Source organism: Urocampus carinirostris, chromosome 4 (genome assembly GCF_059441175.1).
Source record: "Urocampus carinirostris isolate Australia breed hairy pipefish chromosome 4, RoL_Ucar_1.0, whole genome shotgun sequence".
Taxonomy (NCBI): Eukaryota; Metazoa; Chordata; class Actinopteri; order Syngnathiformes; family Syngnathidae; genus Urocampus; species Urocampus carinirostris.
The window spans coordinates 38,073,891-38,101,714 of NC_142352.1; the positions used below are offsets into that span (position 1 = coordinate 38,073,891).

The 27,824-nt window shown below is 38.3% G+C and overlaps 1 long non-coding RNA gene across 4 annotated transcripts in view; it reads right to left on the bottom strand.

The window, feature by feature from the left end:
• Nucleotides 1–1,587: 1,587 nt before the first annotated feature.
• Nucleotides 1,588–27,824, bottom strand: part of LOC148367508 (uncharacterized) — a 72,714-nt gene continuing 46,477 nt past the window's right edge. Inside the window, exons 3-6 of one of the 4 annotated variants that reach the window (XR_015850204.1) lie at nt 8,156–8,392; nt 6,106–6,306; nt 3,982–4,021; nt 1,588–3,884 (exon numbers count right to left, since the gene is read on the bottom strand). This is a non-coding gene — a long non-coding RNA (uncharacterized LOC148367508). Of the gene's footprint in view, nt 3,885–3,981; nt 4,022–6,105; nt 8,393–9,159; nt 9,247–20,765; nt 20,960–27,824 lie in introns of those variants that run through there. The other 3 variants (XR_015850205.1, XR_015850203.1, XR_015850202.1) reach the window with 3 other exon arrangements.

Genomic DNA, 27,824 nt, shown 5'->3' on the forward strand with positions numbered 1-27,824 from the left:
AAATCATATAGTGAATTATAGATGTGATTAAAATCTGCTCAGCGTGTTAGTGGCCACCCCATTGTGTCACTGGTTTAGCGCCTTAGCCAATTTCTGCTTGTCAGGAGTGTGTGCGCTTGTGTGTGCACACGACCGCCATCACAATGACCTTTCCACAAGCCTGGGGAGCGCGCAATGCAGAGGAGAGGCAATAAAAGTAATGAAAGAAGCAAAGGCAATTAAAGTGGTGTGTGTGAGGGGAGCGTGGCGGAGATGAGCCTAACTGGAGGCAGCCCTGCAATGCACTACGGCACCATATCCCCCATAATCCCTCTGTGATCGCACAGCAACCCTGGTGTGCTCCCGGTCTGATCATCCTCTCGCAGCATTCAGCGCCTTAATCCAAGCAAAAGGACAGACGTCCTCTACACACACACACACACACACACAAACACAGGAGTCCTTCAGTGAGCAAAAATAACCACAGTTATGAGAACCGCTGAAATCAATCGGGACAGCTAGGATATATACATATACATAAACATACAAACATACAAACATACTCTTAAATAATAATGATGTTATTAACAACACAAAATGGTTATAGTTACTAGTTACTCCATTTAAAAGTAACTATCTTGTTACAAATTAACATGTATACTTGCATTGAAGTCGACCACCTAAAACTGCTTCAAAAGAGCAACTTGGTAAAAGAAATAGGTGACCACGTGTACACCAGCCTGTGGAAGAAATAAAGCCTTCATAATTCTTCGGTGTTAAGAGCATGCAAACAAAAATGTTGCAGAGACATGCCATATCCATTTTGGCTTCAGACCACAATGTTGCAATGTCATAAACATTTAATGTCAAAAATGTTGCTCGCCTTGGTTAAAGTCTATAATTTATGATCTCTTGATGATGTTCTTCCGTGACATTTTACTTTTTTGTTTTGATCTTGTTTATTTTGATACTTTGGTTTGGGTGGGTGATAGAACCTACTTTATTGTAGCATTGATTATTTTAAAGAGAGAAGACTGTTGGTCTTCTGCAAACGGTACTTTCCCGATCCCTTAACCGCTTGGGTCATTGGGGCACCTCTGAGGATGAAACTCTGGACAACTTTCTCCACTGCTGATGGTTCTTGGTCTCTTTTTGGGTCGTGAAAAAGTTGGCACCAGTCCATTCCTTGATGTTGTCGGCCCAGTTATTTTCTGCGATCCTCTTTCTTTCCCTTTGAATTGTCCCCTGAAGAATTATCTTGACTAGTCCTAATGATCTTGTGACATGACCATACTACTGAAGTTTCTGTTTCTTTGGTTTAAGCTAACCTGAACACGATTCCTGGTTCTGTCCTGTCTTCTGATATGAAAGCTCCAAGATATTTCCTTTACCATTCTTGACCAAAACATTTTCTGTAAATAAATCCTTTTCTAAAGACCTTTTTTAGTGTATACGTTCATGGGAGGGTGCAATAGGATGCTAAATGACCCAGTTCATGTTCAAAAATATACTTTTATTACTGTATTAAGCATAAATAATACAAATCACAAGACAGAAACAACAGCGAGGGACAACTATTGATCAGCCGTCATTTTTTTGGGTTTGCTTTAGGGGAAGATAAACATGCAAAGCAACACAACAACTAAATACGATTCCGCAGACGTAAAGGCTTTTTGGAGAGAATGATGGAAGCCGGCTTCCCATCTTTCATAAGCCGAGACGCTTATTTTCTCTTGAAGGTGGGCGTGATTGGTCAAGATGCTTTTTCTCACAGATTCCGTGTTGAATGTATAAACTTAAATCCGTTTTCTATTTGGTCATTTTTCGATTAAATCAACAAAACAATGAAAGTGATGTTTGGAGTCAAAAGTTTTTTTCGTGAGCCAAACTAAAAGACTCTCTACAAAAAGACAGAATTCCCATTACCAATAGACACCAAAATCATATCTAATTATGATTCAGCACACAACACTATAACTTAAGATAAACATCATATCAAACAAACTGTCAACAACTTTGTTAACCACGCAAGGGCATAAAATTAACATTCTGTAATAATCAGTTCCTCGTCTTGCTGAGAATTTCAATAGTCACGTCCCAGCTGTGACAGATTTAAAACACATAGGTGGCCAGATAAGAGGTGATGTCAAATGCGTGAAAGGAAAAATCATATTAGGATTAAGGAGATTAATTTAAATTGTAACTTTTTCATCTGATTTGATCAAACTTTCTAAAAAGGTGTCAGGTGTAGTGTGATTTAATTTGCTGACGGATGAATGGCTGCTAAATTGCTGCGCTTCCAACTTTTGTCCCTTTGGTTGCTGTTTAATCAGAGATCAGCGCATTTCACCACTTTTGAAGATATGACTCATTTTGCTCGATTCCGCTGGGGTTAAAACATAATTACTAAGATTGAAGCGTAAATTCACACTGAAACAAATTCAATCTACGAGCGTGACTGGAGGGTGACACTTGGTACGGGGAAAACAGTGAGCGCTGGCTTTCATCACAAGACAAGAACATGGAATGATCCTTTTACAGATGAGAATGTGACCAGGCAATTTCAGCCATTTCACCACAAGATTCTCATTTTAGTCTGAGTAATTGAAGCAGACAAGACGTGAAAATTAAAATGTTACAAAATTTGTTGACAAATAGATTCATGTGAAGGGTCATTGTGCTTTGCAATTCATTTTTTGGACCAAATTATTTGAATAATTGCATAATTAAAATCATTGTTCATACAGATGCTTGAAGTCCTTGAAAATGCTTGAATTTTAATATTGTATTTTCAAGGTTTAAAAAGTGCTGGAATTTTGGATGAAGTTCTTGTAATTGCCTAAAATTGTTGTCATGTTTCTCGGCAGTGTGACTTGATGGTCTACGCAATTGACGAAGAAAAACAATTCTGCTTAAAAATGACGCTGACACTACCCTCTGGTGGCTTCTCTTTATCATTGCATTACTCGTGATTAGTGGCAGATGGCATTTGTTTGTATGTTGTGTGAAGTGTCACTGCCTCCTACGCGTCGCATCAGACCAACATGCCGGGGGACTGCCATTTAAATTAATTATTGCTAGAATATGGAAAATATAAACAATGGCTTAACGTGGAGCATTTCCATGGACAGAAAGCTGCAAGGTAAGAGATCCAACCCTTCACAATGGTTGAGTCATCTCGCTCCAGTCATATGAGAGGTAATTCACAGAGATGACTAGCTGAACTATGCTAAACTTATAAAAGATAATGTAGTGCTACCCAGTGGTAAATTGTAATGGGAAGAACTTCCCGCAACTGAATATGTAAGTTACATACTACTGTCATTTTTACCAAACACCTATATGGGGAGAGATTTGTTTAAAAAACATTTACAAACGTATTGTTCAGATCCACAAATATAGTCGCAATTTACTCAAGATCTAAAAATGAAATGTCTCGATAAATGCATACGCAAGATTAAAAATCTTTTTTGTAAATGATGGATACATTTGTTCATCTGCAAAGTTCATTAATCACACCGGATTTCTTCTTTTAATGGTACTGGAGAAATTGAAAAATTGTCTTTGAAAGTAATTCAAAAGTGCTTGAATTTGGCCGTGAAAAAGGTGTACGAACCATGTAAAATGAAGAAAAGAGCAGACATTTTCACTTGTAGTTTGATGTTAGAATATCCTACTTCCTTGTTTATTGGAGGGGTTACGCTTCAAATAGAACCAATGATAGACAAAATCTGTAAAGTTTAAACCTTTCCTTTTATATATTGCAGCATGGCGGATGCGTGGTTAGCGCACAGCCCCACAGACTGGAGGTCCAGGGTTCGATTCCAGCTGCTGCAGCCTCCCCGTGCAGAGTTTGCATGTTCTCCCCCGCCTGCATAGATTTCCTCTGGGCACTCCGGCTTCCTCTTAAATTCCAAAAATATGCATGTCAGGTTAATTGGCCAATCCAAATCGTCCCTAGGTGTGACTGACAACCACTTCAAGGTGTACGCTGCCCACTACCTGAAGATAGCTGGGATGGACTCCAGTGACTCGTGCGACCCTACAGAGGATGAGCAAAACAGAAAATGGATGGATGGATTATATATTGATGGAAGAAATACTACTGATTTGAAGAATCTAAAATTCCTCTGGATGCCCCCAAAATCAGGACTGAACAGGATCCTTTAGATCTTCAGTGTAACACTCCCAACTGAGCCATTTCGGCACACACCCTGTCATCTGAAATAGTTTGTTGGATTCTGCATAAGAACATCAGAAAATGGCCTGGATTTGTATTTTTTTTTTTTAAATTTGCTCGATCTATGGAACCACAAACATGGTCCTGTGACAACATCATAAACGTTTTAACAACTTGACTAACAAACAGTAAATACAAGGAAATAGAAGCAAAACATGGTGTTAGGATCTGGTTGTTTGATTTTGTTTAGAAATTTCGTTGTTTCGTGCTCCCTTGTTTGTTTTTTACTTGTTCCTTGCATCTGAAATTCCATCCCGGTCTTTGTTTCTGGTTGGGATATTGTCAGGTTTGATTTCATTTGGACATGTCATTTGTTTTGTGACCCCTGGTTTGTGTGTTACTTGTTTCCTGGTTTTGTTATTAAACACCATCATTAATTTTAGCACCCCTTCTTCAGTTACTGCTTCTCTCCACTTGGCTACCCCTTCTACACATGGCAGTAACTAAATGGTAATGATGATAACAATGATGAATAATAATTTTAATACTTATGAGGAATGTTATTTATTTCTTAAATAGTCTCTGTTATAGAAACATCGGTGGCCATTTTAAATTGATTTGATGTATTCTTTTTCCTGTTTCTTGCGAATAGGATCCTGAGATTCAACTTACCTGCATAGTAATAATATTGATAATAATCATCATGACAGTGAAATAGATCACCGACTTGTTTATTAAAGATATAAAAAGATATATAGAGCAAGAGGATGCTTTACACTGACAAAAACAAGGACTAGATATATTTGAGTAGGATCAGCAGGCTTCTCTTACTAATGGTAGCTGTTTAATGTGAGGGAGAAAACCCCAACCCCCAAATTGGCCTGAATAGGGATGAGCGCCACCATGCTGTGCTTGCCCAAGACAGACCACAGAAAGTGGTGCCCCGACGATCCGACCGGTTAAGAGTTCCAAGTACTGTGACCCAGTTTATTTAAATAATCTATCATACACTGAAACCAAAGAACAAACCATTTTTACAGGCTTTAGCATTTGTTTGACAAAAAAAGTATTTTAAAGTGAGGGATTACTGTATATGAAATTGTGGGAATATGTGTTGTGGGATATGTTTTGCAAGAGGACCCGAATGAGATGAATAACGACAACCTTGGTTACAGTTGGTCATGAAAGGAAATCGAGAGGGAATTGCACAAATTATCTTTTTATTTTGTGCCTTATGTTTAACTTTGGAGCATGAGCCTATATCTATCTGAATTGTCCAAAAACTTTGAATTTCTAATGTAATCAATCAGGAAATTAGGAAGTGGTAAGTTAATACAAACTAATACAAAATCTCAGAATTTGAATTATTAACGGTGTAATGAATTTGGGGGGAATTTTAGATTCAGCTCGGGATCAATTCCTCAACTGTTCCAAATAAGTTGAACATTTCAAACATATTGGAATCAGGAAAAATAAGAATATCAAATAATGTGTACTATGTCTGAATGTGGCGATTTTTATCTTATGTTTGATTTGAATTGTCTTTATTATCAATCTTGTGAAACATTGTATGCAACAAGATTAGACATGCCACTCAGGATAAACATGTCTTTATAGAAAAAAAAGATAAAAGACTGTCGGGATAAAAAGGCAAAAATATTTAGTGCTTAGAGACTGTTCAAAGTTTTAATAATATTGCAATCAAATATAATTGTGCATCATAACAGTAGTGCAATGTAAAGAATTGCAATAACAGTAGTGCAATGTAAAGAATTGCAATAACAGTAAGCAGCAACAAAAATCCCCAAATAATTCGCAAGCAAGGTATATATTTTCACAGTTTTGTGCGATAGCATTTTTGTGCGCTCGTTTAGGTTGGTGATGGCCCTGGGGTAAAATCTATCTGAGCTCATTTGTCCTGGTATTAAGGGACCAGTAGCGCTTACCAGAGGGCATCAGGTCAAAGGGGCGGTGGCCGGGTAGGCGAAAGTCCTTTATAATGTTGACCTATCTGCTGCGGTATCACAAGCCGACAATGTCCTCAAGAATGGTCAGAGAGCAGCCAATAATGTTCTGGGCTGTGTCGATCCGTCTCTGTATGTTTTTCCTGTCCAGTTCCGTGCTCCCAGGATACCACACTGTGACGCCTATTAAATGAATAGGAAATACAGTAGTCCTTATTTTCATCGATTCCAATTTAGAACATTGTTCATGATGAGATTTTATGTGGCACTCCAAGATAAACTGGTAATTTTTTGCAAAAAAATTCTTATAATTCTAACAACATTCCTAAAATACAATTGAATCAAATATAACTTTTTAAAATATTGAAGTGGAATGTTGAAAGTTCAAATGGAAAATTAACTTCAAAAAGTAATGATAGCCGTGTCCAGATATTTGTAATAGTGAATGATTTTAATTTGTTTCGAAATATTTAAGAGCACACTATTAAACTACTATACAAAAATCAGATCTGTTTGAAATTTGAGGCCCCACTAAGACCCTAAACTAAAAGTGTAATAATTCAAATGCAGACTTCATCCTCTAATACAGTGAATTGAAGAGTAAAAGATTTGAATCATGATAAGATTCAAGCAGATAAAAGCAGCGGTGTGTTTACAGAGCAGCAAATGGAGACACTTGTTTGGATCAATATATTGATGCTTTTTAATGGTCTCTAAGTGACTCGGGCTGAACTCTTCTGCTTGGCAAACCTGCTTGGAAAACCATTTTCAGCGCAAAGTCATAAAATGGTTCTGAACAAAGGGTTATAACGTGATCATTCTTTTTTGCATATAGTTCAAGCGTACATCGACAAGCACAGGGTTTTCCTGGAATTCGAGGATAACTGGCACTCTGAGCCGCGACTCAAATTCACCTAGCAGAGGTAACACACTGCTACATGTACTATTCACCTCTGTGGGGTTCCTGTCTGCTTGAATCAGCTAGGAGTCAAAGTTGCGCGAGAATGGCCAGAATATTATGAAGAGCTTTACTTAAGAGCACAAATACACGCACACACACACAAAATCAATGATGCTATAATGTTTGATATCTGAGCTCCAGAAAAAATAAATCGCCTAGCATTGGCGATAGCAGTGAGTTTGACTCCTTTAGCAGTTGTATCAAAAGTATGAGTGGTATGCTTATATATGTCAAGAAAATGTCATTTTCACTCTGTTCTTTGAATTTTGGGTCAATATATTTTTCCTAAAGTTAAATTAGGATGAAATAAAATATTTAAGACTTTTGTGATTAGTAGGGTTGGGCGATACTGAAATTGTAGTATTAATCCAATCTATGTAAATACATTGTAGTATTGAACAATACCGATAACAATACTTTTTGCTTGGAAATGTCATAATCATTAATTAGTTAAACCCTCCGCCTTGAGTTTAGTCTATAATTACAATAAACACAGCACACATATTATAACACTAAAAATATTTCAATTTCAATTTAACAGTATTGAAAAAATAAATAGATTTTTAACTTTATTTAATCAAAAGCCAACATAGTCAAATATAAAAGCGGCAATATTATGACAATACAATATAACGATGTCAACATGTCTTCTCTACCCTTGATTTCACAATAGTTTAAAAATAAAGTCAGTAAGTGCAAATCATGTAAATAAAACATTTTATAGCTAATAAACAGTATGACAAATATAATTCCACTAAGACTGTTACAGAGCAAAAGTCAAGAGAGTCAAACCAAAAAAATCAGCAATGTAACAAGTCCTTCTGGCTCTGTTGTCAAAGTGACAATGGATTTAGAGGTTTTTGCTCAGAAACTGTAACATGATTACATTTTTTGTTGCAGTTCGTTTTTCTCTGTAGGGTGAACGTTTATCTAAATTCGCCACAGAAGCAGATCACTTTTCCACACAAATGACACATGGCCTTGTCATTTTCTGTTGTCCACACACAGCTGCGCCTCCCGTTTACCTGTCCCTCTCCTACCACATAGCCTGCACGGTGGGTACTCCCTCACCCGCCACCTGTTCAGGTTGGTTGGTGTTGGAAGAGTGTCGTGCAGTGAACGGAGCAAGAAAGAGATCCGGAAAGGTTCCAACTTCCAGAGTTCTGGACAGGTTATTCTTCGCTTTGGAAGGTCCTACTTCGTCCAGGCTCCTTGGACTCCAAGTTCCACAGCCCCGGAACAGCTGCCTTCCTCCTCCGATTGGCGGACCTCGGCCTGCACCATGTGAATAATCTGAAGTTGCTGCATCTAAAATAAAAGCAGAAAAAACAGCCTGAAGATGCAATTCATTCAGTCATCCGATGGAAAGGTTTCCAGATTCTAAGTGTATAAACAACACAAATTAGGATACAAAAGTGTAAATTGATGTTTTCGCTAAAGTACCAAGTTCTTGTATATTGTTTCGTTCGACGGTGCGTGACTGTGCATCTAAAATACTTGAGCATGTATTGCATTTATAAAGCAGAGGGTTTATTTTGTGGTTTCAGACAAAAATGCATTGGCGGCGTAGAGTCATGTTTAAGGATAAAGTGTGTGTTTTGACAACTTTAGGGAAGGAAATTTTGGCTCCATAAAACATCGCTTTCAGTTTTGGCAACAATTTGGTTTTGCTATTTTTAGTCAACTGCATAGTTCATTAAAAACAAATCAAACATATAATATCCAATCTTAAAAATACAGACGCTGCCCTACTTACGAACGAGAGAGGTTCCGGACGATCGTTAGTAAGTCAAATTTGTTCATAAGTTGCTTCAGTGCTATATTTTGTATGTTTAAGGTTTATATAAGTATGTTTAAGGCTTGTGTAAGTAACCTGTATTGTTTTGTACTAAAAAATAAACATTTAATAAAATAATATGCTCTATAAAGATAAATAAACTGAGGTTTAACTTATATTTGGAAGATGGGTAGAGAGTGGACGAAAAAAAGCGATCCAACCATTTTCTCAACTGCATCATGCTTTCTTATTCCATTTTCATTTCAAAAGAAACAGCTCGCCTCTTCTTTACACTTACTCCAACCATATTGAATGGATGCACAAGATATTAAACAATAAAAACATCAAAGTTCTTAGCGTGCTACAGATACAGTGCATTGTGTATACAACATAAACCAGGAAGTAGAAGCCGGATTTCTTCTTCGGGTGGATGCTGGGTGACCTCTCACAGCGCTATGAGGTGGAAAGAATCACTACAGTACAAAATCTAACTCACAGCGGATGTGTTTTGACATCTCGAAAAAAATATTCATATCCACCATTTTTCAAAAGCCGCATGGTCGTAAGTAGGGGAGCGTCTGTAAATCCTTTCTTTGTAAAGTAATCTTTCGCTGTATCACGGCTTACTTTTTACGGTTTGAAGCTTCGTAGGTTTTTATTGGGCATTGTGTTTTGCACTCTGCTTGGCTAAGAAGCCCCCTTTTCTGCCTGTGTCTGCCTGTGCGTCAATGACTTTGCGTTCTAAGTTGGACATAGACAGCTTAATGGACCTACATTACGTACGTGAAAGTCTTTTTCAGTTTCGAGTTTCTCTAAAAGCTAACATGTCAACAAAACACCCTGGACCGACAAAAGCACCAAAAGGCAGAGAAAGATGCTTTCTATCGACAACAAAGTTGAACTTCTCAAAATACTAAAGAACGGTTTACTAGTTTTTTACATTTTTGTTCTGCCAATAACGTCTACATGATAGCGACAAAATATCATCTGAAGTAAGTAAAGTGTCCTGAGATTATTTTCAACGCTATAGTGCAATACATAATATACAGCAGACAACACACAGCAAATGCAATCACAGAGGCTGGTCACCGAAGACTCTGTGTATGTGTGTGTCGTGTGCGCGTGACTGTCTGTGTGCGAGATTGTGATAGGCTGGTGTATGGTGTCCGCCAAAAATCTGGGTTGGCAAACAAGTCAATGGGTCCATCCAAAACAAATTGTGAAGCATGGTGACAGCTAATAGTTCAGCATCTCTTTACATTTAAAATAAATTCATCAATTAAACCGGACTCTGAGGAAAGTCAAAAGAGCGCTAAGAAATGCTTATCACCAGTGGGTTCTCCGTAGATTCGGGTCCGGGAAGAGATTGAGGCAGTGTCGGTAGACAAAGCAAAACTAGGGCCGCAGGTCTGGCCTACTGCTACGACTATATAAAAACTCTTACAAGCCACCCCGGCCAAGCCTGTATCTCACCAACTCCAGATCCATGACCCATGAAATGGATGACCTGGAGCTACAACTTGAGGGAAACTGCTACATTCGTTACGGTTGTATTTTACTTCAGACCTGGCTCAATCCAAGGATTCCTGATGCCGGCCGCCCTCTACAAAGCTTTCTTATACTGAAAAGAGAATCTCTCCAATTTTGTTGTACTATTGTAAAATGACAATAAATACCATTCAACTGAAATTCTGTGTCCTGTGTTTGTATTTGTCTCATTATCTCATCTCATTAGCTGCACCGCTTATCCTCAGTAGGGTCGCGGGGGAGCTGGAGCTCATCCCAGCAATCATCGGGCAGTGGGCAGGGGACACCCTGAACTGGTTACCAGCCAATCGCAGGGCACACAGGGACAGACAACACGCTCGCTCATTCACACCTAGGGACAATTTGGACCGGCCAATCCACCTGAAATGCATGTCTTTGGAATGTGGGAGGAAACTGGAGTGCACGAAGGAAACCCAGGCAAGCACGGGGAGAAAATACAAACTCCGCATAGGAAATCCGGTAGCTGGATTTGAACCCACACAGGAGGTTCCCGAGACTTTAGAACTGTGCCGCACACGCGCTAACCACTGCGCCGCCGTATACTGTATAATTGTCATTTTGTTAAGAGTCACACCTATCATATGTTACTGATATCAAATAAATACATCTTTCTACTCTAAGGGTTTTGATTACTGTGGTACTTTTTGGGATTGTAACGCCCGAGAGAAACAAGAGATTACTGTACATAAAAGCTGATAATTTGTTTTTCTCTAAAAATAATGTCCAATTCATCTCTTGTATTTACATACTTAATATTTTTGCGCATTATATCCTCTGTGCTAAAAGCACCTGCCAGGCCTTAAACATTTGAAATCCGTGCCCCCAGCAGCGACTAATTGTTTGTTTTGTCATTGCCAGTTGTGCTAATTTGCTTTAATGCAGTGCACTGTAGCGATCCATCAGGGCCTCACATCAAGCTGAAGGGGTCGCATGTCAGTGGGCTATACGTGCCTTATGCATGGGATTTACTGCTTGCCCTATGTGGTGCCGTCTCCCCGCCTTTTACCAACCTATGCAGCTCACTCCTTTTCTACACTCTTCTCAGCTTTTCTCACAGACCAGATTGATTACTGGCACGGCTGGCTTGTGACACTTGCCATCAACCGGCAACCTTTTAGTGCCATTTTATAGATGTTTAGCACACCTCATTTGGCTATTTATACATCTGTAAGTGGCCATGAAATATAGATTTGTCTTGATGGCTGTCAGCGGCAGCCCGACAGAAGCAGAGCTCTGGCGGGCAGGTCGTCATTTTAACTGTGCGAGATGATGAGGCCACGTGTCGAGAGTCATTTTCAAACATGCATAAATGGTACTGTTTTTATTTTCATCTAATGCCCACACTCATATTTTACGGAGTGCAATAAGGCAGCTTGTGTGCATGAGGTGTTTATTGGTGCTGGGAGATGGAAACCGCGAGAGGAGACGAGTAAAATGCGCACACGCTGTTAAAGTCTATGTGGATGTTAAAGTTCCCCTTACTAAGAACAGTAACCTGCTGAGAAAGCTGTCATCTTGCAGGTAATTAGACGCTAGCACACGCTGAATGTGACGGGATGCTTAATTGAATAGTTAACAAGGACGACGCGCACATCGGAGGTGGCACCTGTCACCAAGCTCTTCCATCTCAGCCCTCTGCATTTTTCTGCTATGCCTTGTAAAGAATGTCAAAGTTGGTGCGAAGCCAAATTAGGGGCAGGCACGCTGACTGAGTGGTGTGCAGCAGGTGGGGAGATAGCTGGAGGGTGAAGGGAGACAGGTGCCCGCTGTGCCCTTCAATGAAGCTCCAGGAGCCCATCCGTACTTCCCCTAAGGCCCTTTTCATGACCGTGTGACAGAAAAGTGACAGTGTGACAGTGCGTGTGACCTGTGTGTCTGTTAATCTGTCGTCTGTCGGTTGTCCAGTTTTAAGTCCCGAGTGTCAAGTGTGTCATGTGCAGTATTGGGCGTGTTACTGATGAAAAGTAATTCGTTACAGTTACTAGTTACTTCATTTCAAAAGTAATGACGTTAACCCCAAGATCAGTGGTCCTCAATTTGTCTAACTTGTGGACCCACCGTATCACTTTTGTTACAAGCTGTGACCCGAAACAAGAACAAAAAAATTCTTTGAAGGCAAAAGATTGTGCAGTTTAAACAAGATATTGTACATTATATTCACTCCCCCCCCCCAAAATATGCCCACCCAGCAAAACTAAAATGACTTTAAAGTACTGTATATACTTACATAAGCCAACATCACATGTAACTCGATCTCCTAACACTGCTTTAAATAACTACATACCAAAAGATACACAAAATATCAATAAAACTTATTGAAACTTATTTAATTATGTAAATAATAAAGATTAATGTATTAGCAAAAAAAAAGCATTTTAATGGTGTTTTCAAGTAGCGCTTGAACACCGTTTTGGTAGTTCGCAATAATTTCCTTTTTCGACTCGATAATTGTCACTGTTTTCCGCTTTTCTTTCCCCTTTTCACTAACTTTCTGGGGATTCATTTTTATGGGCGGAAAAGTAAAGTTTAATGAAGAAAATCACAATAAAATGAGATGTGGTCCCACTCAAACAAAATTGTGACGGCAACATTTGACTGGACAGGAACAAGAGATTAGGCAGGGCATTATTATCATCTACTGTTAAAGATTGGAATTGAACTTAATTTTCTTTTTCTTTTTAGCATATTTTGCCAAGGCAAATGCCCGCATCCCACTGAAAAAAGGTCCGAGACCCACTTTTGGGTCCTGACCTGTCATGAACCGGAATTGGATCAGAACCCAAATGCGTGACGTTTCTCACACAAGCCTTTTATTGTACGGGAAATGGGGAGTCGTGCACGTTAGGCAGCAGTATGGCGAGGAATGATAAGAAGCCAGAGGCCGACGAGATTGAAACCAATTGCCCGAGCAGATATAGGAGAGATGTGGTCAATACTGGACAGAACGGGACAGACAGGATTGATATCAAAACAGGGTGTCGGAATCAAACAGGACAAACTAGACGGGAACAAAACTGTAAACCGATATTAAACTGGACAAAATGAATGGAAACCATACCGGACACATTGTACCAACAGGAAACAGGACCGAGTCAACACCCACGTCTTGCGGGGCAGATGTTTGTTGACAGACTGACAAACGAAGAGTGAGAGCACTGAGCCTAAATAGACGGAAAGCCAATCTGTCAACGAGCCGCAGCTGGCGCCTCGCAGGCGGGGCCAATTAGGCGCCATGGCAACCGTGACACGACCCACCAGTTGAGAAACACCACCTTCGATTACTGACGCCCAAAAGTAGTGCGTTACTCTGAAAGTAACTACTGTATCTGGTTACAAATTATTGTACATATTCGCATAGAAGTTAATCCCCTATAACTGTTTCAAAATAGGCACACAATAAAATAATGAACAACCCTGGCATCTTAAGTAATCTTTTTAGCAGGTGTCCAAGATTAAAATCAGAACCACATTCTTGTTTGTAAGCAAGCAGAATTTTTTATTATTTACCTATCAAGTGGACTCTGTAAACTCAAGCACTTAATTTAGGCACGAAACACACTAGCTTTATTAGCCTTATGTTAACATAGCACAAGAGTCAAAGGTGTTTAGCCCTACTAGAATATTGTTACTAACTAGCTAGTTGCAGCGTCAAGTAGACCAAGCTTACCTCAATGGTTTATTATCACCCAAAGCATAGATAAAATTACAGTAGGTGTGCCCAGTACAGTGAAGCTTTTGGGGAAAGACAAGACTTTCATATGGCAATGCTATAAATGCTAATTTTAAGCTCAATGTCCGAGTGAATAGTCAGTAGGAGATCAGCGTTTGAGACCAGAGTGTGTGAGCAATACTGACATGAGCCAAGCATGCTCTAAAAAGCAATAGCGCACAACGACCTTACTCATGTTGCTGAGTTTTTATGCTGCCTGTTATAGACCATTGCAGACCGGCACTCTCCAACTGCATAAAATTGTCATGAAAAACAGTTAACAGTCTGCACATTAAAACATAAAAAGTATGTCTCACATTCAGTAGTAGCCTTCAATTGGTTCTGCATGCAGTGAAGCACTGTTGAAGGCATCACCGACTTAGCAGTAGGCACATAAGCAGTATTATCTGAAGCAATATATCCTGAAATATCCTTTTCAATATACATAGTTTAAGTTCAACCTCCTCTTAACTCTTTTTGTTAGCCGTTTTTTTGAATGTATTGCTTTATTTCTATCGAATCTTTGTTCTTTTTCGTCAAAGCATTGAGCATTCATTTACAAGCTCATTTCTCAAAGCAGTTAGTTTTAAGCATGAAAATCACCTGTGCCCACTCATTTGGCGCCAACCGCTGTGGGCTCTGATTGGCTCCCTGTCCCTATTTATGCCCAGTCCTGTCAATCCCCTTTCGTCAGTCTGTCTGCGAACCTCTGTGTATACAAGGCAAGCCTTTTTCGACCCTGACTCCCACCTGGCCCGTTTTTGCTCCTGTTTGTCTCCGGCTACGACCTGTTTTGATTCCGACCACGTCTGCTCTCCCCTCCCGGCTTACGACCCATTTTTGATCCCGACTTCGTCTACTTTTCCGTCCTGGCTTACGACCCGTTTCCGACCCCGACCACGCATTTGCTCCCGACCGTTGTTTTCCGTCCCTGACACAGCCATCGCAGGCTACGGAAGATCAACTTCCGTATTCGGATCACAATCGGAGTGCGAGAACAACTTGGTTCCTGTGTCTAGCGAGCACCGGATCGCGGGCGCTGCCCTTCCTCTCTCTATCTCAATCTCAATAAACTTGTGAGAAAACGTTACGCAATTGGGTTTACCCTTTGTTCTGGAAGTGACAAGCACAGATAGTTTCAAGGGGCAACATTTTAACATTTTAAAGACAGCTAAATGCAGTTTTGCACATTCCATTTAGGCAAAAACATGGATTTGAGCCTTTTTAAAAGAGAAGTTACGATATATTCTTTTTTTTTGGTCCATAACTGTTTAATCAAAGTAGTTTGGAAATGCTCAGACTTAAAGCAAACTAATAAATTGAAACTCAAAATGCGATATAGCTAGCTAACTTGTTTTTTTCTCTTGTCATTAAATTTGACAAACATCTTGATAAAAAAAATGAATACAGATAAAGTCTAAGTAAAAAAAAACTAACCAGCTATTTTAATGTATGGGACACTGGGGACAAGATTGGTAGCAAATGAACACATTTTCATTACTTTTTAAAACGATTTCATACACGTTACCATATTTTTACCATTTTTGTTTGGCGGGCCAGATTAAAACGCCTGAAAGCCCGTATGTGGCCTTCTGAAGTTTCCCTACCCTTCTTCTAAAGTGTTATTTTAAATCTCTGTACTTTGCTTTACAATACTGTATAATATTGAATTTTGTGCTGGATTTCAATACCTTGCATTCAGTTCAGTGTCGGTTGTACGTGTAACCTACTTCAGGGTATGTACAGTTCTAGTTTATTGGGAGCTTTAAGAATAAAACAACAGAATGGCACAGATGGAAAAATAAAACTTATGTAATAATTTTGGAATATTTACAACACAATATTTACAGAGTATTGGGCTCAATAGTAAAAAAGAAAAAAAATGTATGATTCTTTCCATTGATTTTTGTTCAAAGGGAAAAATGCAGTTGGGGGTTTAGTCTAAGTCAAGTCAGTCAGAAAGAAAGAAAATACTGCCACGAGACCACCGGTAGCAGAAGTAAGAGGTAAAGCACTCGTCCTGGGATCAAGAGGTCGCAGGTTCGATTCCCGGCTCCTCCACGTTGTATGTCAAAGTGTCCTTGGTAAACTGAATCCCTAATGCCCCCGGTTAGCAGCTAGTTGCCTTGCATGGCTGACGCTGCTATCGGTTAGTTAGTGTGTAAAAGGGAAAAGTGTGAGGCACATTGTAAAGCACTTTGGGAGTTCTTCAATGACTTGAAAAAGTGCTACAAAAGTGCAGACCATCTACATTTACATTTGACGGTGAAGGATGGTACGGTTCAATGATCAAACTGGGTGGCTCACCATCAATTTTGAGTCATGTAGTTCCAGGTTTACCTTGTTAGCAACTGGGGCCAATCCGGTTTTGTACAACAGATTTTTTTTTTTCCAAATAGAAGATAAAAAAATGAGTAAAATAAATCGAAAATCTGTTATTCTCTTTTACAAACTCAGTCATAATATGACAATTGCTATTTTAACAAAAAAAAAAACATTCTACCTTTAATGCACTAAATGGAAACATTTTCCTTTTACATAACAGAAATGTTTGTTTTGTAAAAATCAAAACTGCAAGAACTAAAATAATTGCATGAGTTCGGGTCATGCACACTTTTAATCTTGAAAATAACTTTCTAGAATGTAGTTTACCAAACTAGGGTGTCTTTTTTAATTGGAGAGAGTCGTAGTTCCTCGTAGTTTGGTGGACTTTTAACAGGACATATAAACGTTATAATCCTCATCTTAAACAACAAGCTATAGGATCAGCATCGTTCATGTCACATAAGTAATGTGATTTACCTTCAAATAATTAACCTAACTTAATGTGACTTGTAAAACAGGCTTTGTTATTGCTACTAGCTTTTATTAATCTAAACCTATCTTCAAGCTCCGTATGATTATCAAAGTACAAAAACTAGCACATGACAGGCCACTATACTCTCAGTAAACAAAGTGACGTGATGTAGAATGCAATTTTACAGTTTGAATAACTTAATATTTCTCTCCAGCACAGTGACTCACCTTAAAACAGATGTAGACATCCTTATTAACTTTAACCACGTTTGGTTGGTGCAGTGGACAAGCACATACTTTATTTAAAGGTGCCACGATTTAGATGTGGCTAGGAAAAGGGTAAATCAAACACACTATCGCCCAGCCCCTCTGGATTCATCGTATCAGATTTGCATGCACCCCATGCACACGGTTTGACCATTTTAAAGTTGAAAATGTAAAATACAAAAGAAGAACAAAAACTGACAAACTGCAATGCATTTTAATGGACGCGCGAAGACAGAATGTCCGACTCCATTGGGTTGGCTACGCGCACTGCGATTGGCTCGTCGCGTTCGAGAGCGGGGCTTGGCCATAGGTTAATTGTGGTTGCGATCCCTTTCTGGAGTGTTAAACTCGGGTGAGTATTGGAAGCACAATTTCCGATTTCCTCCAAAACAAAACTTATGATTTCCCATACTATGCGACATTTCACTCAAAAGCAAAAGACAAATAAATAATAAAAAGGGGCTACTCAAATTAATGGAATATTGTGGCTGTGGAGGAAAAGTTGGATTTTGGTGCTTTTATATTAAAAATATGGAATACTGATAGGAATACTGTGTTAAGCCTTCTTGCGAGTACAAAAGAATTTTGCCAAGAAATTATTTACAAACTTTTCTTGTGTGAGATTTTATCGAGTTGTGACAAGAACATGATACTTTGTCCTACAATGTTATGGATGACACTGAAATATTTTTTTAAGTAACTGATGACAAAAATAAACCACAAGGAAATGCGACTAGTCCTGGGACATTCCCATATGTGTGTAAGACAGCTGATCAATACGGGGATCATTTTAGATACACAGGCCGATCATGAACTAACTAGTCAAAGTGTGACAAAAGTACCAAAACCAGCACCTTGGAAAAGGTCTGATCCTTATTCATTCACTGAAGCCCGTGGAAGACCACACGCCATCTGCCAATAGACATTAGGGAGGATTTAGTAATTAAGTGATAGGTTAAGGACTAAATTGGGTGTTTTAGGTCCCTACAGCAATGCAGATAGGGGATTCTAATTGCCCAGAATATTGATTACCCCGGTTAGGGGTGTGCATGCTCAATTCATGAGCTATTGATTAGCTGTTACTCCTCCTCACTTGTCAATGGAGGAGTATCCCTTCCCTGCAGCCGCAAGCAAGCAGTTTCATTCACATGAAAAGTTAATACCATATTATGCAGTCATGTAGTTTGAGCGTACGACTTACAGGGAAACTCTTCTCTTTAAAAATGTTTAGGCCAGCGATATCCAAACTTTTCAAAAAGAAGGACAGATAAGATGAAAATGTGTGAGGGCCAACTATTCAGTCTGGCATTCTTTAAACAGTCCGTAACTACTTATTGTTCTTACAACACAACGGGGGGCCGTCTGACTTTTCCATAAACAAATACGTGTCTGTACAATGTCACCAGTCACAGAGATATGTCATGCCACATATCATTGGAATTATTAAACCATTTCAAAATATACCCATCACAGAAACATCACGATCAGTCTGAAACTGGATATCTGATAACTAACGGGATAGCTCACCTAAAAGAACTAGGAACTTCTTCCAAGACACTATTGCGCACAAATATGGTGTGGTTAAACTAATGAAAGTCCAGTGAATCCGATCTTGTAAAATATTTACACCAAAACCCACGATAATGCCCAGAAAAATAAAATCTGCCTAAAAGCATTCCTGCAATGTCTTGAAATAAACAGATTCATCAGAGATTTCCTATACAGTCGTCAGCCTCTGACCATTTGATTGACACCACTTTTGGGCAATTGCAAACATGCGCAGAGCTAATGGTGATTCGTTTTTACGCACCATTATTATGCGCAAGTGTGCAGGATCATCGATTGCCTTCTGGAAAGAGATGTCAAACATTTACAACTCTTTCTCAATGTCTAAATGTTATCACCCTCCATGATAGGTGTGCTTGGTGATCAATGTTGTGACCTCCTGGCTTGCCTTTGTAACATTTTAATTTGACTCGCATTCTCTTATGAAAAAGCGCTGCTGTGGTGTTAAAACAGCTTCCAGTTTAGTCACATTTTCCTAGTGTTCATTTCCTGTTAGCTTTTTATAGTCAACATGTTTGGTCTGGCAGTGCCCCTTGAAATGATATTCTTTGAAAACAGACACAGTCTCTTGGTAAATTAGGCAAACACAGTTGTTTCATATTTGGGTGAAAAAAGACTCCAATTTGCACTTGTCCTGGAAGCAACAGCCATCACAGTCAACTTTCCTTTTTTATTTTCCGTCGCCATGTCGGAAGGGGGTGGGCTAAAATTCTCACAAAAGGCCAAGAGCAAGTTGGATAAAGGGCCACTGCAGGATCCGGTGATTTTTTTTTTTTTTTTTTTGTACTAATTCATTTTATACTGCAGTTAAAATTACTGGTGGACCACATATTATTTATTTTATGACAGAGGCCGCGGGCCAGTTAAAATGTGATCAAGGGCCATAATTCGCCCCCGGGCCAGACTTGGGACATGTTAGTTTAGGCTGTCCGCCAGTTTAAATACAAGAACAGGGAATTTGATGCATAATTTATATCAGGAAATTGGGTGTGTTAACAAAATGAAACATGGCTGCTATGAAGTTGCCTGAAAGGCTTTCCCCTATTTACAGTATTATATACATTGATTTCATTATATTTATTTGATAAATAATTTTGCCCCTTTCCTCCAAAAACACAGATGTCATGCTCGATTGGAGTGCTCACATACAATTTTCTAATCAAGTTTCTTGCTTTTAATAAATAAATATATATATATATATATATATATATATATATATATATATATATATATATATATATATATATATATATATATATATATATATATATATATATATATATATATATATATATATATATATATATATATATATATATATATTTACACACACACAGTATACACATGTGAATTTCCCTTCGGGGATGAATACCCGAATATGAATATCTTCACAAACAACAACCTGTTCACAATTAGCTTTTCCATTACTTGTTTGACCTGAGATAAAAAGGGAAAGGTTGACTTACTCAACAAGACAACTTATCAGAACTTCTTCTCGTGACTAGGCCACCGAGGTGCTGCGCTAACATTAGCATAGCATTTCGGTACTTTTTACCAGCTAGTGTTCGGCAAATAAAGTGTCTATCTATCTATCTATCTATCTATCTATCTATCTATCTATCTATCTATCTATCTATCTATCTATCTATCTATCTATCTATCTATCTATCTATCTATCTATCTATCTATCTATCTATCTATATATATATATATATATATATATATATATATATATATATATATATATATATATATACATATATATCTTGACTAATAAAGTATTTCCCCCCCTTCGTGATTTCTGTATTTTTTGCATATTTATTAACAAGTTTATGATCATCATAACCCAAGGAATACAAAATGAAGTTTTGACATGTTTATTCCTTAAGGCACGAAAAAAGATCAAAACATATTTAGCTCCATGTGAAAAAGTAACTGCCCCCTGAACCTAATAGCGAGTTGGGCCACCTATAAAAGAAATCGAACGTTTAATGATAATTGCTATTGAGTATTTTTACATTGCTGTGGAGGAATTTTGGCCCACTCTTCTCTGCAACATTGTTTCAAATCTGTCATCGATCGTTGTCCTGCTACATGGTCCCAGAGTGTTTAAGTTTGGGTACACAAACTGATGGCCGGACTTTCCCTTTCAGGATCTTCAGGTATACACCAGAATTAATTGTTCCGTCCACCACAGCAAGTTGTCCAGGTCCTGAGGGAGCAAAGCAGCCCAGTTAAGGTCAATTTTCATGATTCTGCTATAAGTAAGACACTGCCCCAAAATGGCATCCATTAAAAAGTTCCCTGGCGAAAACTACTGCTGTCACCAAGGAACACAAAGCGTGGACTCACATTTGCAAAAAAGCATCTTGGTTATCCTCAAGACTTAGGAGAAATATTCTGAAATCAGAAATTGAACTTTGTGGTAGGTGTGCTGCCCATTACATCTGGCGTAAAAATGGCACGGGATTTGACAAAAAGAACATGACACCAACAGTAAAGCACAGTGGTGGCTGTGTGATGGCCTGGGGCTGCCTGAATACATATTAAATATAAAGTCAATATTGAAAAAAGCATTACATTGATCATTAGAGTATACACAATAGGGTGAAATAATATATCAGAAATAAGATTTTATTCTTTCATCCTTTTTCGAATGTGTGTGTCCTTGCATCAAGGAATACACGGAAGAAGAAATTCACCACAGAATGTGTAATTGTGAGCTGGCCAGATGTGCACCTCCTCTCTCCCGCTGCACCGATGGCACTTTAATGGCGCCGACTCGGTTGTACATTAGATTATTAGACTCCAGAGTACAATATCACATACTGGATAATATTGTTTTTCCCCCTGGCTGATGATTCATTATAGAAATAAGGGATGGTTTACCAGATGTCTCCTGGGGTGAAAAAAATATTGCGACCTGTACCATGCGGCAAAAACAAGATGGAACACTGTACCCTTTTATTTTTTTCCTTTATTCCATGGAAGAAACAACCATCAGACTTGCCATTATCCAATTTCTAAAGGTATTTAGAACAATGGCTAATAATGCTGCACCAAATGAAAATATTACTTTACCCAAAGTTTCACGATTAAGAAGTAAGTATACATTTGAACATTTGACAGAAATGCTATTTTACCTTTTGTTAAACTTTTTTATTAAGTGAGTCAGCCAGATGTCACTGTATTGAGTAGTGCAACAGAAACAAGTGCTACAAAGCCTTTTGTTTTTTTTAAAGTGGTAGACCCATGAGGAGAAACAAGAACTCGAAAGCAGGAGTTCTCAAAATAAGGAGGGCATCTAATAACAAAACCAGCAACAAAGTAAAAAAGTAACAAGAGTCACAGATCACATAAAATCAAACCTGACAAAGTCCAAACAAGAAACCGGAAATGGAAGGAACAAAGTACCAAACAAACAATCAGGCACTGAACTACTTAGAAAACAAGAAAAACAGGGGAAAAAAAAATAAACCAAACTTGGCATGGCAGTGAAAATAAGGTGAAAATGACCCGACCCTAACAAAAGCACTCGTACGATTACGAAATAAGGAGACTCAACTTGACCAAACTGCACCGATTGTTTTGCCCCGCCTTTCACAAGGTTTTTGTGGGTACCCTTGGCAGCAAGATTGTGGACAATCATGTCAGCTCCTTTTAGGCCTCATGAGCTTCATGTTGTTGAAGATAGATACAAATTTATTGACCTACCAGTAATTTTAAAAAGCACGTTTGGATGATTGTTCATGTGTTTTTGCTTACTATTCAAACCAGTAGTGTTTTTTTTTTTTAAATATATTTTTTCCCAATTGGAAATGTCCCTTTAACGGGAATGTATATTTCAGAAAATAAATGGCACCATGTCATAAACATGTTTAACTTTTTTAATGTTTTAAATGTTTGGAAGAATAAACAAGCCATGGGCACATTTTTTATGCTGCTTATGGATCAATGGGTGAAAGCACAAAAGAAATTACCCCTTTTGGTATTACTATTAACCCCTTAATGTTTGGACCATTTCAAAATGTAATAATCACAAAAACATTACGATCAGTAGGGAAACAAGATACCTGAAAACTATAAAGCAGATAGTCTTTCTTCAAAGCTGCTGAGTCAGCAAAACCAAAAATGCTGGGTCAGTTTTTTTTGAAGGGGTAGTTTTCACTTCTTGGGTAATCTACCCGAGTGCCTCTAAAATATGGTGTTGACGTTCAATGTCGCCCTATCCAGGGAGAGTGAAATGTTGTTTTTTGTTGTTGTGTTTCCCGGAAAAAAAAAAAAAAGATGGTGAGTCAGAAAATCCCGAAGTGCTGAGTAGCCTTTTTTTCTTAACATGTTTTCACATATAGGTAGACCCTTCCCATTGCCTGTAAGCCATTGCTTTGAAATTGAATGTTGTTCTGTCCTAGCAGAGAGGAATGTCTTTCTGAAAAAAAAAAAAGAAAAGAAAAAAAAAAGCTGAGTCAGCAAAACTTAAAATGTCGAGTCAACTTTTTTGGGGAAGTTTTCACATCTTTACTGAGATGGTGTTGAGATATATTGTCGCCCTGGTCTGGGAAAGTGGAATTACTTGGGCTGAGTTGTACACATACCTACAACAGGTTGACGGAGCTAAAATATGTGTGCGCAAATCTTTCATTTTCCAGTTTCTCTAAAAGCCATCATGTCAACTAAACACTCTGGACCCACAAAAGCAGCAAAAGGCAGGCAAAGATGCTTTCTATGGCCAACAAAGTTGGACTTCTCCACACATTAAACTTGCTGTGGAGCCACATGCAGCTCTTTGGTGCTCTCTATGGCTCTCTGGCACTTTTTGAAAAATATTTGACCTGGGAAAGTGAAGCTTCTTTTTGGGGGTAAAAAGGCTGAGTCGACAAACCAAAAGTGCGTAGTCAGTTTTATTTTTACATTATTTACATCTAAGGTAAGTTACCTGACTGAAGGATGATGGTAATTTTTGACAAACAGACAAATATACACACTTAAATCGCAAACAAAAACATTATCACCACCTTCGCTTTGCTCGTCGGTAACAAAAATGATGCAATTTGGTAACTTGGAGTCACCGTATTTTATATTCCTTCCTTGTGTTTTGTAGCACTCGTTTTTGGTTACAGTACACAATACAATCAACATCTAGTGGCCAAATACCAACCAATGTCTCTTTAAGCAGTATTAATGAACTACAGGGAAAAAACAATACAACAATAATACAATGTTTATATAGATGGATAGAGCTCTCTATTTCTTTGTGAATTGTTTGGCATTTCATTCTAAACTCTGCCATGCTATCCCTCATCTGGCTTCTCAATTTATTTTCGACCAAGCTGCGTGACTTGTGGACTCATTAGCATAACATTTCCATGCATCAAGACCAACTATGGAAGCCATTTTATCAAGCTCCTTGTCACATAGCAAATTTCTCATTTTGTTTGTAATATCACTTCCATACTTGGCTCTGATGGCTGCTGACGTGGCACTGAGGGGTATTAGAGAATTGTTATTCCAGACATAAATGGAGTCATCAATCAGAATTAATAAACCCTCTTGGTTGAGAAAAATGCAAGCACACAGTCATGCATGCACGCATACATGTGCACTTGCAGCCAAGGTCAGTGATGGAAGATGGTGGAGGAGGGGTGACCGACCACTGGCTTTGTTAGAATTGGCTGACATAAATAAATAAATAAATACAATAAAACCCCAGTTTAATCTTTTATCTCGTTGCACTTCAAGTCAGCAACTTGACTCTCTAGTGCGGGGAATCTATCAGCACACGAAGCAGAACAAACTCATCAAAACTTGTTACTTCGCCTCCGTAAATAATTTGAACGGCTGCCTTGATTACAAATTGTCGGCGGGGCCCCGTCATCCCGACTGTCACACTTTACGATTATTTGTGAAAAATAAGGACCAAGAATGTCGGGGGGTGGTGAATTTAAATGAGGCCGTTAAAATCAATGTATTTAATCTATTTTTATAATTGAAAAAGAACTACTGTTTATCATAAAGCAATCAAAGTGGATAAAATGAGAGTATCATGCAATGCAGGGAAAACGCGCATCCTATATTGACATTTCATAAAGCTTTCAGGCTGCGCTGTTTATTGACATATAGAAAGAGGAAATTGTGACACATTTGATCAACTGTCGCGACACAGCAACACAAACTATCGGACAGGCTGTAATAATGAATTAAGCACTCATTCACACAAATCCAAAATGAATTGAATGAATTTTCACATTGTATACAGTAGTCCCTTTACTATTGCGGTTTCGCTACTTCACAGATTGTATTTGTATATTATGTTCTGCATTCTGATTGGCCGAACAGCTGCCCCACCACTTTTCTGCTTGTCTGCCCGCATGTCATTGACATTGCAGTCTGAGTTGTACACATACCTACAACAGGTTGACAATTCTACATTATGTATGCACAAATCTTTATCATTTTAAAATTTCTCTAAAAGCCATCATGTCAACTAAACACCCTGGACCCACAAAAGCAGCAAAAGGCAGACCAAGATACTTTCTATCGCCAAGAAAGGTGGAGCCAAATGCAGCTCTTTGGTGCTCTCCAGTCGCTCTCTGGCACTTTCTGAAACATATTTGAAATTGGGAAAATATATTGTTTCTGTAGGACAAAGCAAGACACATTATTGACATTTTCCAGTGAATATAGATGGAGTAGTTATCTACTTTCTATAAGGCTTTTACTGTTTTATTTGTCCAATATGGCTGCTTTTTTGGTCCAATATTTTTGCTGACCGGAAGGTAAATTCAGTTTAACATTTTGTCCACATGATGGCATTAAAGTGTTTATGTAAAGTAGATCGTGTCCCTTAATACAGATGCACAATAAAACGAGTATTTTGAAATTATGATTTGGGAGGAAATGTATTTGTATTAAAAAAAAAAAAAAAAAAAAAAAAAAAAAGTACTTGCAGCTGTAAATTGGGTTTGTTCTGCAGTATTTATACATTTAAATACATCCAATAAAGGTGTCTACTTCATTGGTGTTGACTATTGCAAGATGTTTTTGGAACAAGGGATTACTCTCACGGGAAGTAATGACAGTAATTGCTCCCTCTACTCTTTTTATGCATTTTTTGTCCAATGTTCTTTAATAGAGAATAGAGAATATACCTTTATTGTCATTGTTACAAAATGGGTTAACATATTGTGACAACGAAATTGGGCATGACACTCCAGTTTTACACATTCACAGTGAGGTATGAGCCAAGAAGATAAAGGAACAGAGAAGATAAGGTTATAAAACAAGGGGGATAAGGCTATAGTTATAATTTACATGGTATTTACACAAGAAATGTCGGCATGTGGGATGTTACATACAGTGTTGTCGTGATACCGTTGGTATCGTAAGGGTTGTGCAATATTGCATTTGGTACAAAGTCATCATAGTGCAAAAAATAGTCAGCATATGCATTGGTGCAAACATAGACAACATAGTGCAGAAAAAAGGAAATGGTCAGACATTGTGCAAGGTGAGCAGTAAACGTAGTGCAGTCGACATGTGCAAGAACATAGACATTAGTACCATTATATTCGTATGAGGTAGTGTTGGCACAAGTTTTCAGTTTTTTTGTGCGGTGTCTGTTTTGACCAGTGAACAAACATAGTGCAGACAGCATGTACGTGAGTACAATTTTACATTCATGTGAGAAAGAATTGCGCAATAGCCCTCCTGTATGTCGTTGCCTTCGGCACATCAACACAAAACCAGTGGCGTATGGTTCCAGGCAATTTGGCTTAACACAAGCCTTTGACCATTTTTACACATTTAGAAAATTACTTTGAAATTAACACATTAGTTAGGTTGCGCGAGAGGGCTGGGAATCCCCTCCTCTGTATCAATCTCCCAGAAAGAGTAAAAAATGTGAATGTGTTCTTGACTCTAGCCCCCTCCTATTAGGGGGATATTGCACCGGCATACGTAAAACATTGAAATTAAGGGTTAACTAAGACCAACATATTATGTCACAGTTTTCGGCTCAATAGCAAGAAAAATATCCCTTGATAGACATAATCTGGCAATTTTTTTGTATTAAACATTTGTAAAAAGATGCTCCAAAAATGTCCAAGGTATTCAGTGGTAGGTATTATGAAGTAAACTCGTGTGTTCTGTAAAATTTGTGAATGACTGAAATACAACTACTTCTTGGCGTTGGATTCTCAGTTTTGAGAGTCAGGTTGTGATAATAAATATCAATACATTTTGACACACACATTGGAAGTCAAACCCTGTTTTGGGTGTATGAAGTCCACTCACCTTAATGATTCAGATCATGCATAAGATCTCTAAAAGTGTCCCGAGATTAAGTAATGACCAGTACTTGTCTGTCTTTGGTCAGGGAAAGCTCTAGCTCACCTAGGGACGAGCTGTCTTTAAAACTAAATACACGGGATACTGAGCAATATATATTTTTATAAAAAAAAAAAAAATCCCCTTAAAATCACCATGACTTCAACGTTTCCGTTTTTTAAAAACACTATGTCTCTAACATGAGGAGAATGTTGAAGCATGAATATAAAACACGTCAAACACAGCAGATAATATTTAGCTATCTTGTCTCTTGTGCCTTCTTTGCTTCTCCCTCGTGCCATTATCTGGTGAGTCTAAGTAAAAGTTGTACTGCATATGCAATTACTTGAAAAACAAAACACACGCACACAACCTCACACAATTTTTTTTCAGTGTCTGTCTGGATAGAGTGGAGCCAAGCGCCCTTCAGCAAAAATGAATTTTCCAATTCCAGATTTCAGTTAGTTGTTCCATGAATAAATAAACACATGAATAATTGAAAAGAGCAACATAAATAAATAACATCACAAACATTTTCACTGGTACTCATAAGTATACTGTAGATAACGCAAGCTGCATATTGATGGTAAAAACATTTTGTGTAGCACTTTGAAATGTATCATTGACCTTACAGCTCAAAACCAAATTAAACTCCTCTCAAGATACTCCAAAATTCTCAGTGATGGTGTTTTGGGACGGTTTACGTATGACATGCTAGGACACTGTGGAATTTAAATGAATGGCCGGCTAAA